This window comes from Barbus barbus, assembly GCF_936440315.1.
Source record: "Barbus barbus genome assembly, chromosome: 38".
NCBI lineage: Eukaryota > Metazoa > Chordata > Actinopteri > Cypriniformes > Cyprinidae > Barbus > Barbus barbus.
In genome coordinates, this window is record NC_136716.1 from 22,649,741 (window position 1) to 22,665,295 (window position 15,555).

Genomic DNA, 15,555 nt, shown 5'->3' on the forward strand with positions numbered 1-15,555 from the left:
CAAGCGTTATTGTGGTTTTCCAGGCCACTGCCACTGCACAAAACTCATCTTTCATTTCACAGAGAGCAAGGAACTCCAGGTAGAGATGGAATTGAATTGAATCTTTTGATGATTCAGTTGAACTAATTCGCAAACCACTTGTAAATGGATTCACAAATGCACAACAATTGACCAAAACATTGCATAAAAAATATTATTTATGACTATAAATGCATTTTGAAGAAACAATTCACCCCAAAAATGAAAATTTGCTAAAAAAAAAAGTATTCACCCTCATTCAATTAATTCCAAATGTAAATGAGTTTGTTTCTTCCTCATTTGGAGAAATTTAGCATTACATCACTTGCTCACCAATGGATCCTCTGAAGTGAATGGGTGCCATAAGAAGAGACACCAAACAGCTGATAAAAACTTCACAATAATCCACACAACTCCAGACCATCAATTAAACTCTTGTGAAGTGAAAAGCCGCATGTTTGTAAAAAATAAATCCATCATTAAGGCATTTTAACTTTAAACCATTGCTTTTGAACAAAATACATACATGGAGTCCATATCCATAATAACACTTTTCTCCAGTGAAAAGTTCATCCCCTGTTGTCCTCTCACACCAAAGTCATAGTTGACATATTTGTTTAGAACTGTTTTTTCTTGTAAACAGTATTTGACCTTGGAATTTTTCTCTCCTGATTCAGACTAGAAAATGTTTTCACTGGAGAAAGCAATATTATGGATAGAGGACTCATATTTTAGTCTGAATCAATAGGGCCTTTTGCACGGCTTTAGTTCCAGAACTAAAAGTAAAGTACTAAAGTACTGGGACGATTTTGCATCAACTATTTCCCAGTACCATTTAAAGGGTTGCATTCGCACCATCAGTGGGTACTAAGAAGTGACATAAGCCGGTCGACAGCGACGTCATTTGTATGCAGCGTTCAACAACGTAAACAAAGAAGAACAACGTTAACAAAAGGAGGATTGAGGATGCTGTGATCGGAGCTGTGGGTTTGTTGTGTCTGGCGGGTTTCACAATAATGGACATGGAATTTCAACGTATACGTCAAGCGACTGAAAGAACTGAAAGGAGTACTATAGAATCTGTAATACATTTGATTGCTGAAATACATTTCATTGAGGCTGATAGAAGCACAAAACGCCGTAGACAAAGTCTTCATATAAATGCTGTTTATAAATGCTCTCAGTATGATACAATGTTTACACAGTATATGTTTACACAGTGTTTTAAATCATGGAGGGTGAGGGCATTTTCGTACACGTTTAGCCAATCAGCGTACACTTACATCACAGATAGTTCCCTTATCAAAAGCTACTCTCGATGCTGCGCTTAAAGCGCTATTTGGAACATTCTTTATTCGACCGGTTGTTGAAGCATGTGTGTCAAACACGCCAAACTTTGGCTTATATAACCTCGGTTAGGTGACGTCACTTGATTACGAACACCTGGAGGTTATAAATACATGTGACACAGAAACATCCTCAGGTATTTTGTCTTCAAGGCCCGCATTGTGTGTGTGTGTGTGTAAGCACGCTTAAAGTGAAAAGAAAAAGAAAAAAAGTAAAGCAGGAAGCGAGTAGATAGAAAAAAATACTTACTATGGCAGATCAGGAGAGGAGATGTTTACCTCTTTGTCAGAGACAGCTCTCTGACGAAGATCTCCATGCTTTCTGCTTTGAGTGTTTGGGTTAAGAGCACGCGATCCTCGGGCTCGAGGGCGAGTGTGAGCACTGCAATCTCCTTTCGATCAAAGTGCTTCACACGCGGCTCGCCTTCTTTAGAAGCTCGTGGGGATCATGAAGCCCTTGTGTCCGTTTCTCAAGTACGCTCTGGTGTTTCTTCTGAACGGGCAGAGGAGACTTCATCTCTTGCTTCTGCGGAGGTGGAAAGTGCCACCTCAGAGCGCTCCTCTCGTGATGAAAAAGCTTATGAGGAGTTACTCTAGGTGGTTACTCGGGCAGTCGAACGATTACCTTCTAGACTGGCTGCAGGAGCAAGAGACCCCCAAACGCTCAAAGTTAGATGACAGATATCTGTCGGGAGGCCGGGGGTAGGGGCCTCAGTGACGGTCTCTCCCCTTCTTTGGTGATCTCCATGATGAGGTAACTCGTTCATGGAACAAACCGTATTCGTCCCGTGTTTTTGTGCCATCGACGTCAATCTACTCGACTATCGTTGATGCAAAGGCATGGGGCTATATGATGATGCCCCAGATTGAAGAGACGCTCGCGGGCTATCTCTCTCCTGGGAGCTCATCATCACTAAAGAAGTCAACTCTCCCCACCAAGCCATGCAGAGTAACATCTTCACTGGTGGGGAAAGCCTTTCAAGCAGCGGGTCAGGCTGGTGCAGCTTTGCACACTATGGCGGTTTTGCAGGCATACCAGGCTGACCTGCTGAAAGATTTGAGCACAGGCGGGTCAGTTGATGAAGAGGCATTTTTAGAACTTCGCCGGGCCACAGATTTGTCTCTCCGTGCGACCAAGCAGATGGTCCGTTGGCCACCCGGTCCCGACCAGGTACGGTTCCTTTGAGGCGTGAAGCACAAAAAGAGTGTGGCGAGCCGAGCACCCCCTCGTAGAGACTGGGGTGCAGCTCGCCTGAGGAGCATCATCTCCAAGAAAAAGACCTGAGTCTTGCGCATCCAGGACTGTGGGGGTGTGCCCCCCCGGGAGGGGCCCGAAAAGTTCCAACAAAGAATAAAGACTCCTTTCTGGCAACCTCAGGAGGCCGTTGTTATATCTCTGTCGCCACTGGTATTTCGGGGAGCAGCGGCCTCCAGCGAAATGTTACGTGCTTCCTGCCACGTTTCAGGACACCGCACATCTAACATCCCCCCCATCAAAGCAAAGTGTCAAAACTAGTGCCCCTTTCAGAGAAGCTGGCAGCATGGAAGCTACTGCCAAATATATCTCCGTGGGTAAAAAGGACTGTAGAGAAAGGCTACAGGATTCAGTTTGCATATCGGCCTACGCATTTCAACGGCGTTGTCTCCACTTCCGTGAAACCGGAATGAGTGTATTTGTTGAAACAGGAATTACAAGCTCTGCTGGACAAAGGGGCTATAGAACATGTTCCCCTGCCAGACAGAGTGTCAGGCTTTTACAGCCGGTATTTTCTGGTTCCCAAGAAAGATGGGGGGTTGGGTCCAATTTTAGATCTTCGCGGGTTGAACCGCTACCTCAGAACTTAGAAGTTCAAAATGTTGACAATCAAGATGATTGTGTCTCAGCTCCAATCGGGGGATTGGTTCGTGACAATCGATCTCAAGGACGCATATTTTCAGGTAGAAATATTGCTACAAAGCAGGAAGTTCCTGAGGTTCGCTTTGGGGGCGAAGCTTACCAGTATCGGGTTCTTCCATTCGGCCTAGCTTTGTCACCCCGCATGTACACGAAATGCATGGTTGCAGCACTGGCTCCTCTGCAACTCCAGGGCATCAGCATTTTAAATTACATAGATGACTGGTTGATTCTGGCACAGTCACAAGAGCTTGCGCTTCGACATCGAGATGTCATCCTAGCTCATCTCGAATCTCTGGGGTTGAGACTCAACGCCAAGAAAAGCATTCTCTCTCCTGATCAGAGGACAAAGTATTTGGGGGTTGTATGGGATTTGATCACGATGCAGGCACAGCTGTCTCCTGCATGCGTTGAATCCATTCTAAATCCCCTTAAAGAACATCAAGCTAGGCCAGAGAATTACTGTTCATTACCTTCAGAGGGTTCTAGGTCTCATGGCAGCTGCATCCACGGTGATACCCTTGGGCCTCCTGCACATAAGATCATTTCAGTTGTGGCCCAGAGCCAGAGGATTTCATCCAAGGGCCAATCCCCAGAGGCAAATAAGGGTTACGCGCCAGGGGCTTCGTACCCTTTCTATGTGGTTCAGACCCCGGTTTCTGACTTTGGGTCCCACTCTAGGTCCGTGTTGTCGTCGCAAGATGCTAACGACAGACGCTTCCCTCACGGGCTGTGGTGCGGTCTTGGCTGGCCGTCCAGCCCAAGGGATCTGGAGAGGCCATCTTCTCGAATGCCACATCAGTTGCCTCGAAATGATGGCTCTATTTCGGGCCCTGAAATACTTCCTCCAGCAGTTGAGAGGCTACCATGTCCTAGTGCGGGTGGACAACACGGCGTTAGTCTCTTACATAAATCACCAGGGCGGACTGCGTTCGTGCCGCCTGAACAGGCTAGCGCAGCAGGTTCTGCTTTGGGCACAGGACAAGTTCCTGTCCCTCAGGGCGATTTACATCCCCGGGCATATGAATGTGGGAGCAGACTTGCTGTCCAGACAAGCTGTGACACATGGGGAATGGAAACTCCAACCCGAAGTAGTCAGTCAAATCTGGGAGAGATTTTACGAAGTGGAGGTGGACCTGTTTGCTTCACAGGAGACAGCACAATGTCCCCTCTACTTCTCTCTGACTCCTCACTCCATACGTGGCCCAGACGGGGTTTTGACGCATTTCCCCCGATCGCTCCCGGGAGTCCTGGCCAGGGTCCATCAACAGGGGTCTCGCCTCTTACTGATCTCCCCGTTGGCCGACCAGAATATGGTTCTCAGATCTAATAGCCCTCCTTGACGACTCGCAGTGGGCGATTCCGGTCAGGAGAGATCTCCTATCTCAGGCACAGGGGACAGTATTTCATCCCCGGCCCGAGCTCTGGAACCTTCATGTCTGGCCCCTGAGGGGAACCAACTGAGAGATGCAGGGCTTACGCCCGACGTAGTAGAGACTATTCTAAGCGCTAGGGCTCCCTCCACTAGAAGGAGTTATGCTTTCAAATGGGCCCGGTGACGTTTTGCTTGACTCCAAAAGAGTTTATTAGGTCAGTAAACGCAAGTCCTAACGCATCATTTGTATTATCAATGTGAATGTTAAAATCTCCGACAATTAGCACTTTATCAACATTAACCGATAGATCTGAGAGGAAATCTGCAAATTATTTTAGGAAATCTGTATATGGCTCTGGTGGTCTATACACAGTAGCCAGAGCAAAAGATAGGAGAGATTTCTTTTGCATATCTGACAGTGTAACATTAAGCAGAAGTATTTTGAATGAGTTAAACCTCCTGTATCCTGTTTTCTGAGTAACATTGAGAATATCACTATATATTGTTGCAACACTGCCGCCACGACCAGTCTGACTGGCCTCATGTTTATAACAGTAGCTTGGTGGAGTAGACTCATTTAGACCAATATATTAATTTGGTTTAAGCCAGGTTTCAGTCAGGCAGAGTACTTCAAAATTATTATCTGTGATCATTTTATTTACAATAACTGCTTTGGGTGCGAGTGATCTAATGTTTAGGAGCCCAAGCTTTAAAATTTTTTTTTTTTTTTTTTTTGCGTTTTTCTGGTTTAATCACGATCAGATTTTTTTCTAGATCCTGCATTAAATTTAGATTTTGACCTCGCTGTTCGGGGAACAGACACAGTCTGTATAGATTGGACAATGCAAGTACTTCTATCTTTTAAGTGAGTAGAACAAAAGTCATCATAGCAGTTATTTGAGAATTGGCTTACTAGTCAGATGGAGCGTAGCGTCCTGGAGATGTTGTCCGACAGGAGTTCCGCTCCGACTCTGCTGGGGTGCAGGCCATCAGCACAGAAAAGCCTAGGACGCTCCCAGAAAAGATTCCAATTATTAACAAAGAGCAGTTTCTGTTCTTTACACCATGACAATAACCATTCGTTTAAAGCAAAAAGTCTAGTAAACCTTTTGTGTCCTCGTCGATACGTGGGAAGCGGTCCTGACACAATGATCGTCGTCGCGGGTGATGTGCTGTGTACCGTCTCGTTCAGGCTCCTGAAGTCCCTCTTCGGTGTCTCCGTCTGCCGCAGCTTGGTGTCGTTAACACCCGCATTCAGCACGACAACACCGATGCTCTCGTCGCCCTTCAGGATCGTGGGAATCTGCGCAGAAACATCAAGGACACAAGCACCGGGGAAACAGTGAGTGTGCACTTTACCTTCAGCTAACGTAGCACGGACCTGCCGGACGATGGGAAGTCATGGCCTAATGGTTAGAGAGTCATACTCGTAATCCAAAGGTTGCGGGTTCGAGTCTCGGGCCGGCAGGGATTGTAGGTGGGGAGAGTGAATTTACAGCACTCTCTCCACCCTCAATACCACAACTGAGGTGCCCTTGAGCTAGGCACCAAACCCCCAACAGCTCCCCGGGCGCCGCAGCATAACTCCTTCTAGTGGAGGGAGCCCTAGCGCTTAGAATAGTCTCTACTACGTCGGGCGTAAGCCCTGCATCTCTCAGTTGGTTCCCCTCAGGGGCCAGACATGAAGGTTCCAGAGCTCGGGCCGGGGATGAAATACTGTCCCCTGTGCCTGAGATAGGAGATCTCTCCTGACCGGAATCGCCCACTGCTCCGGTGTGTTCACGGTGTGTGTGTCCACTGCTGTGTGTGTGCACGTTGGATGGGTTAAATGCAGAGCACGAATTCCGAGTATGGGTCACCATACTTGGCCGTATGTCACTTCACTTCACGATCACAGCGTCGTGTTCCGTCTCGCGGAGGGGAGCGAAGCGGTTCCGGATGGAGATCTCGAAGACCGGAGACGGCGGAGGGGGAGAGGTCGTCGCCCGGGGCCTGGCTCGCGTCTTCCGCTGCTGGTGCACCCAGGGTCCGTGACGTCCCGGCGCCGGATTGAAGGACATCGGGGAAGAACGCGTTCTGGGTGCACAGGGTCTGTGCAGAGAAAGTAGAGGTGGTGGGAGTGTTAGCAGCGCTCTCCGCTCTCTCAGCTGGGCCTGCTTCTCCACCAGGTCGCGGATCTGCTTCTCCATGGTCTCCAGCTGCACCGAATGCAGCTCAAACGTGTCCTCACCTGCACTCAAAAGGTAGACACAAATCCGCCATTTAAGCAAGTAACAGTGAAACAATGGTAATGTGTGTGAATAGAGTATTAGCAATGTAAGCGAGATTAGCGGCAGCCGCGCTGGCGATGCTAACGGGCTATAAGCTAATAGCAGACTCGAGAAATCAAAATAAAGCTAGTGATAAGGCGCTCTGATTGGTTTTGTTTTAGAATGCTATGGGGGATATACTCACATGTTATAGAAACTAAAATGATAAATAAAATTATAGAATTATAAAATTGTTTTTAAGATAGAAAATAGACAATAAAAAATCAACTTGATGGAGCTCAAACTGAAAACATTTGTAATAGTAAACTCTTTTACATCTTGGATAGCTTGAAGGCAGCATAATTGAATTTTTGAGCGAATTACTCCCTTAATTCAATGTAAAGGGGTCTAGAAGTTACATTGTGGAGCCATGATTTGTTAGAAAAATTCAAAGGTTTGCAAAGGTGATGCTCGGTAAATATAACCAAAACTTGAGGATATTTTAACTTTTGCTGAAACACGCTCTGACCAATGTGAATTTGAGACTGCTGTGCTTTTGTAAATCCATTAGTTATATTTCTACTTGACTTCAAACTGCCACAGCAATTTCCTCAAAATGAACTGTGCACATATTGAATAATCTTAATGACAGGAAAATATTACATTTTAAATATATTAAAATAGAAAGATTTTTTTTATTCCACAGACACAATCAAAATGTCCATTATGAACAAAAGCACAAAATCATGACACATTTTATTACTATGTTTTGTGCTATTTTCTCTGTGTAGATCACAAGGTTTTGGCTGGGTAATAACTACCCAGCGTCCTATTCATCGCAAGGACGACAGCTTACAAAAATAATCCCTGGCTCCATTGTTCTGTGACTTTCTGACTCAGTTGTCCATTCAGCGATGTTATAGAGCTGTGATTACACTCCACAGTCCTTCACATGCCTGGCACTACACCATGGAGAGAAGTGATAACCAAAGCTTTTCACCTTTCCAGGAGCTGTGTCAGAGGGAATGCTATAAGCAGTGTGAGACAGAAAGACAGCGGACAGAGTGTACGAACAAGCATAAGGTCGCACATTGAAAACAACTGGACAGTCATGGCACCTATATTCAGTGTGACAACATGCTGTACTCATGCACTAGTACTTGGTTATCGATGAGAAGACACTGAATTTGCAGCTTCTATCTTTTACCAGGTTGCAGACAGCAAGGTAATGATTGTGTAAAGCAGGAGAAACCAAACTATTTGATGGCAAGCAATGATCCCTGAATGTGATCCTTTTGTGAGGCACCCCCATCATAAAAGCAAGCATATATTTTCATGATTATATCTAGACAAACTGTTCCGTCCTAATTTAACAAATTAAAAAGTGTCTTTAAAAAAAGTAGAATAGTAAATCCAGATTTGGTGCATGTGTTACGATTTATATTATTCATATTTTAATACATATTTAAGTTAACACATTTATATTGGCAATGCTAAAATTATTGTGAAAATGTTCATTCATTCAAGTCACATATAACCAAAAATGTCAGAATAATAGAAGATAGATAGAGCAAAAGAAAAAAAAACATTTAGAAAAACACAGATAGAACAACAGATAGAATGATCGTTAATTAGCATGATGTGATTAATCATGTGAACGATATATAGAACAATCGATAGTTAGAACGGTAGATAGAATGATAGAACAATTAATATTTAGAATGACAAACAGAAAGAAAGAACAATTGATATTTAGAATGACATATAGAACAATCGATAGACAGAACAAAAGAACAATCGATAGTTATAACAATAGAGAATGATAGAACCATCAATATTTAAAACAATACAACAATCAATATTTAGAATGCTACATTGAACAATCGATAGAACAATAGAACAATTGATAGTTAGAGCAGTTAATAGAATGATAGAACAATCAATATTTAGAACAATTGATAGTTAGAACTATAGATAGGACAATCGATAGGCAGAACAATATGATAGAACAAATGATATAATGAATGATAGATCACATATAGATAGATAGATAGATAGATAGATAGATAGATAGATAGATAGATAGATAGATAGATAGATAGATAGATAGATAGATAGATGGATAGATGGATAGATAGATGGATGTCCAAAGATTCAGGTTCATCCAGCTCATTGTAAAATGTCTTGTAGAATTTATCCTGGAGCATTTTCCAGTGAAAACAAAAAAACAACATGAAAAAAACATGTCTAGAATAAATTCTACAAGACCTCCAGTTATATTAAGCTACTTGAAATTTGCATATACACACTTAGACACACAGAATGAACTAGCGACAGGCACCTGAGCCATTGCGGAGCACCTCTCAGTAAATCCAAAGGCCTTTTGGACTTTTATTAGCTCAAAAGGGGGAAAATTAATATTAATCTCCTTTAAATCCAAAATGGAGCATCTTATTTAAAAACTGATTAAACTGGGGGCAAAGAGCCACGTCCGACCGCTCCAGACCTGTCACTTGCCGTTAAACAAACACATTCTGTAATTCCTCAACTGTGTTGGGCCGGTAACCTAATCCTGAGCCGATGGTCTCCTCTAACCCCTGTGGGCTTGGAGATTAAAATAGAGCGACCTGTAAATATACCCACACACGAACAGAAGTACACAGAAAGCCACACACACACACCAAGAAACCAAAAGCCGGCGGCATTGCTGTGAGATGTGAGACTCAAAACAGAGGCTCAAAAGCCCAGTGGTAATTGGATAGAATAGTAAACCTGCTGGACACCAACATCAAACAGATCATTGCTGTGTCTCCACCTCTTGATTCCAGTGGAGGTTGGAGAAAATGCGAGAGGGAGAGTTAGGAAGAAGCTTGCAAGCCCTCACAGTAAAGTTTTGACCCCTGTACAATCCTAGTTCAATGGCTTTTGCTGGTTTCCCTGGCAACAGCCGGTTTCACCATTCCAAATTAAGAACGCTGGGTTCAAATGGCACTTGGTGCTTTAACTGAGGTCATGCACCACATGGAAGAACGGCTGCCTTCAGAAGAGCATTCGACCGACCTGGGCCATCTTAGGGGTCTTTAGAAGTTATGAGATTCATTTGAAGCTGGACTTCAAAGCATCTGCAATATTTAGTGATAATTGCTGAATGAATTAATCAAGCATCTACTTATTCAAACATACCAATTATGTAAGAGTAGATTTGACAGTATGACAGGGAAAATGACAATTGAACAAGGCCGATTGAAATTTGGGGATTATAATGAGATCATTTCCATAAAAAGTTATGCAGAGCCTTTGCATACTTGATTACCAAGTTCATCCATATGTTTCCAAAACCCAAAAAAGCTCGCAGATGTGGGAAACAGATGTGAGAGTACTTTTTTAATTCATATATAGTCTTGCATCTATATCTAGTGTCATTTATCTTTTTGAAGAACACATAACGTTCTGTTGTGCTTGTGTTATAGATCAAACGTAACTCATTTTGCTCCCTGTAGACAACATTCTGTCAATCCATCTCATAGTTTGTGAGGACAGCATGTTTGATCATTTGGAATTTTCAGCTTTTATTCCATGACATATAGCACTTGTACGAAAACAGTTACCAGTGCCACAGTTCAAATCAACATAACTACCCTAGTGAAAAATAAATATACTTAAATGTATTTGAGATACATTTATTTCATGCTAAGTTTACTACAAATACATTTTCATATTTATTTACTTAATAAAATACCCTGCAATTGTACTTTCAGTATACTAAACTAATATACTTAAACTTAAAGTCTGCTAAATTGGAACAACTAATTTTGTTGGAAAATTGGAACAACTAACTTTAATTGTGCGGAAGTAGTGCTGAAGTACAATTAAAGATATGCTTAGTATATTTGTGCTAAAGTTGAACTATTGCAAGTACACTTCAGGTACACTAAGTATTTTGCATTTAAAGACTGATATTATAGAATTTTCATCAAAAGTGACATTAAAACACATTTTAGACTTAAAGGGGTCATCGGATGCCCATTTTAAACAAGTTGATATGATTCTTTAGGGTCTTAATGAAAAGTCTATAACATACTTTGGTTAAAATTTCTCAATGGTAGTATACAAACACCTTCTTTACCTTCTTTACTCCATGTTGCTTTAAATGCTAGTGAGCTCTGCTGACTCCGCCCCTCTCTTCCTTGGAGTGATGAGCAGACCATAGATATGTGTAGAATCCCTATTCGACAGCTCCAGATACATTGACGCGTCAGCCATCTCACATTCACCATAATAATCAATGAATATTCAAAGATATACAAGTGTATAACTTGCTGTTGTAGACGCGCACAGTCAATGTGCTCAAAGATTCGCAGACCGTTCCAAAAAATGGCGGATGGCTTACATATTGCAGCCCATAGAAACAGTCGATAATGAGTCATCTAGTTATATATATCTATGGAGCATACTAAACTTCACCTGCAAAACTGGCTAACTAGCACAATATTAGGAAAGGTGATTTGCAAAGACTCATGCAAACCCTTATACTCACTTCTTCTGTAGATAAATCTGGATCACGAATGATTCGGGCGAACATAGATGTATTTATGTAGATCGGGATTGATCAGAACTACATCATTCTGACAGTACTCTCAGAACAGCCTGATTTGAGAAAGGGTAATTTTAAAATAGGTATTTAAAAAAAAAAAAAACACTGGTTGGATTTTTATCATTATAGGATCGATGTGTACACACACTTCTAACACACATTTATGTTCAAACAACTTGTAAAGTGAATTTTGCATCCGATGACCCCTTTAATTTTAAGAAATGTGCATTTTTCTCAAGTAGTATGCCAAATAAAGTTTAATTATAATTTATATTTCAGTAAGTTTGGAGTTATCTGTCAGTAAATACGTTAATAGATTTTAACTATACTTAGTATGAAATAAATGTATTTTAAACATATAACTTTTTTACTAGTGTAATTAACTGCCATGGGTGAAATAGCACATCAAGTTTTATGAAACACTTTTTCTTCGGTTCATTTGCAGCATAACAATATAGGAGCTTTGGAGCAGTTGCTATATGGACACATTCTGATACACTTCAATATAAAAGTCACACATGTTTCTAGTGCTTAAGGGAACATCTCACCCACAAATCTGTCAATCTATTGACAAAGACACAAAAAACTGTGTTTGTAAGGATAATATAATCACAGTAAGAATAATGTAATCATATAATCAATAATATAATGAAAATAAAATAATCACATTTGTTTAGAACTATTTTGGATGGTGCTTGATTTGTGCATATTTCTTTCCTGATTCAGACGAGACAATTTTTTTTTCACCGGAGAAAGCAATATTATGGTAGAGGGCTCATTTGAAGTCAAAAACATCTTAATGGTGGATTTGTTCTTACAAACATGTAGCTTTTCACTTCACAAAACATGAACTTATGAATTATTGTGATGTTTTTATCAGCTGTTTGACTCTCATTCTGACGGCACCCATGCATTCACTACAGAGGATCCATAAGTGAGCAAGAGATGTTATGTTAAATCTGTTCAGATGAAGAAACAAACTCATCTTTGTCTCAGACATCCTGAGGTTGAGTATGTTTTTTTTGGGTGAACTATTCCTTTAATCTCATTCTCTACATGTAAATTTGTTATTTATCACATTATATGACAGAATGCACTACTAAAAATACTTTCAACTTCAGATTTGAACTTACATTAAACCTAGGGTATAAAGAATTGATTTGAAAGGCTATAGTTTCACTCAATGCAATGCTAGCATCACAGAAACACTGCATGCATCTAGGACTTAAAGGGATAGTTCGCCCAAAAATGAAAATTCTGTCATTAATTACCCTCATGTACTTCTAAACCCATAAGACCTCCGTTCATCTTCGGAACACAAATTAAGATATTTTTGATGCATTCTGAGAGCTCTCTGACCCTCCCATAGACAGCAATGTAAACAGTGTATGCTGTTCTGTTTCAGCTGCGCCACGCGGATAACTTGTTTTCATTCAGATCAAAACTTAAACGACGTAAACAGAATATCCACGTGGCACAGCTGACACAGAACAGCATACGCTCAGTGGATACTCTCAAAAATGGTGCTAGGGTGATGCGGAGGAGACGAATTGTTGAATAAATGTGTTATTTTAGTTTTCTTTGCATATAAAAAGTATTCTCATACTTCGTAAAATTACGGTTGATGTCACATGGATAATTTTACCGATCTCCTTGCTACGTTTCTGGACGTTGATCGTGTAAAATACATTGCTGTCTATGGGACAGTCAGAGAGCTCTCAGAATGCATCAAAAATATCTTAAATTGTGTTCCAAAGATGAACGGGGTTTAGAACGATACAAGGGTGAGTAATTAATGACAGAATTTTTCATTTTTGGGTAAACTATCCTTTTAAATGTCTGCTTTTTCTTTACAGAAATGTATTGTATGACGTCTGTAGCACAAAAGTCAAATGGACCACATTTAAAGAGGTCCTATTATACTTTTTCACTTTTTGAATTTTAATCAGTGCACTCCAAAGGGAGATATTTAGTTTTAAAAAGAATCCCTTTTCAAGAACTACAGCAAACGGCTCGTTTGGACTACAAAGTTGTTTTCCTGTATTTATGACATCACAAATTGTAAATCCCGCCTACAGAAATGTGAATGGTTGGGGGCTGAGGAGCACTGCACGTTTCAAAATCGAAACCTGGTGCGGGTATTTTTATATCACTGTATTTCTGATGCAAACCAACTATTTTCAGAAAATTGAGGATGTCATTATCATTTAATCTTGCATGTAATGTCTGATAAAGCAGCGTTTGTGAGCAGAGCTCTGTTTTGTGTACAGTGTTACCAGGGAAACCTCACTCTCTGCCGCTCCAACAGCGCCTCCTGCTGGCAGATAATTAATTTGCATATATATGCCGCTACAAGTAGAGTAAGTCTGTGGGACTATGGTATAAATAAATTCAACTGTATAACAGTTTCAGTGCAATTCATGCTATAATGTTAGAATTAAAGAACAATACACATATTACCGTTGCACTTATCTGTACATAGTCAACACAGTTATTTTCAAGCAGCTATAACATTACCACTTTAATATGTCTTGCAATATCCGTGCATGCAAAGGTTCTGCACGATCCTCTTGTTCAATATTCTCGAGGTCTGAACTGATATGGCAATATTGACGAACTTGCTGTTCTGGCAAGGGGCGGGGCAATACTGAAACACTGTCTAAGCTGTTTACCAATCACAAAACATTTAGTTTTTGGGAAGGCGGGCCCTCATCAAACCCGGTACTAATCGAGTCGTTTGTGCCAGGCTGGGGAGAAAGGTATTGTAGTAATGTAAATTATGTGAAAAATAATGCGATTTTCGAACCACCAAGCATGAGAGCATGTTCTAGTACACCCCCAAAACAAAATCAAGACTTTGTAAAAGAGCATAATAGGACCCATTCATTGTAAGTGCATGGAAAAAACTAGCACAGTCTTTAGAATTTATCTTTTTGTGTTCCACAGAAAAAAAAAATCATACTGGTTTGTAATGACATGAGGATGATTTTAATTTTTTGTCATTTTGGACAACTATGAAAAACAAAAACAGGACTGGAAATTGTCTTACAGTAATGGTTATACTCAAATGAAAATTATGTCATTTACTCACTCTCATTCATGTCTTTTATAAACCATATGACAAAAGATGATATTTGAAAGAATATTTGAACCATTCTGTGCATAAAATGAAAATCATTTGTATGGACAAAACAGTTTCCATCGCATGAAAAGGGTCAGTGAAGTCCTGAAGAATGAAAAAAAAAACAAATAAAAACCTTTGAATTGGACCCAGTGTGAACAAAGCCTCAGTGTCACTTAAACGGCCTTTCAAACACAACCAGCCGGTGTCTTGTGACTGACACCACTGGCTGTGAATGACTGCAGCTGAGCAACAAGCAGCAATGCTGCCTGTAAGGACTCAATTACATTCACTTAGGTTAGTAACATGAGCTCTAACACCCAGCTTGTGGTGAGAAGTTTAGCCAGGATATTGACAGACAGCTTTTACTATGCTTTCCCTTCTTTCTTTACAAGAAACAAGCAGATATTTAGTGGATCTGTAGGTTCGAGCAGCCGCTGCTGTCATGTTATTGGCACGGTAAGGTCAGTGGCAGGTAGGCTATTGTTCAGGATTTCCAATGTTTGTGCGGTGAGGTTGGTTTTTATAGAGCGCATGTATGGCTAAGGCATAAAGTGAAAAGCTTTGTGGCTCACAATCTCCACTTTTCATCCCCCAGTAAACAGAGGACAGGCTGATGAGCAATCATTCCACTCAGAGTTATTTTCTCTAGCATTTTTCATCCTGTAACATCCCCCACGCCGAATGTAGTTATTTTCCACCTACACACCACACGTCTTCAAAAGCCTTTTTTTAAATTTCTTCGATTGCAATGTGAGTGTGCATGTGGCTGTGAATCTTTATGTTATCCCATTATGGTGCGCATTATGTTCTCACACTGGACTATTTTACATGTAATAGCTCCAATAACCAAATAAGCAGATTAATAATAATAACAAAAAAGTATATACTATTTTGGGAAATATCATCATTTGGCAACTCTAGCACTGGAAAAAAATAGTAATGTTTTCCAATTGAT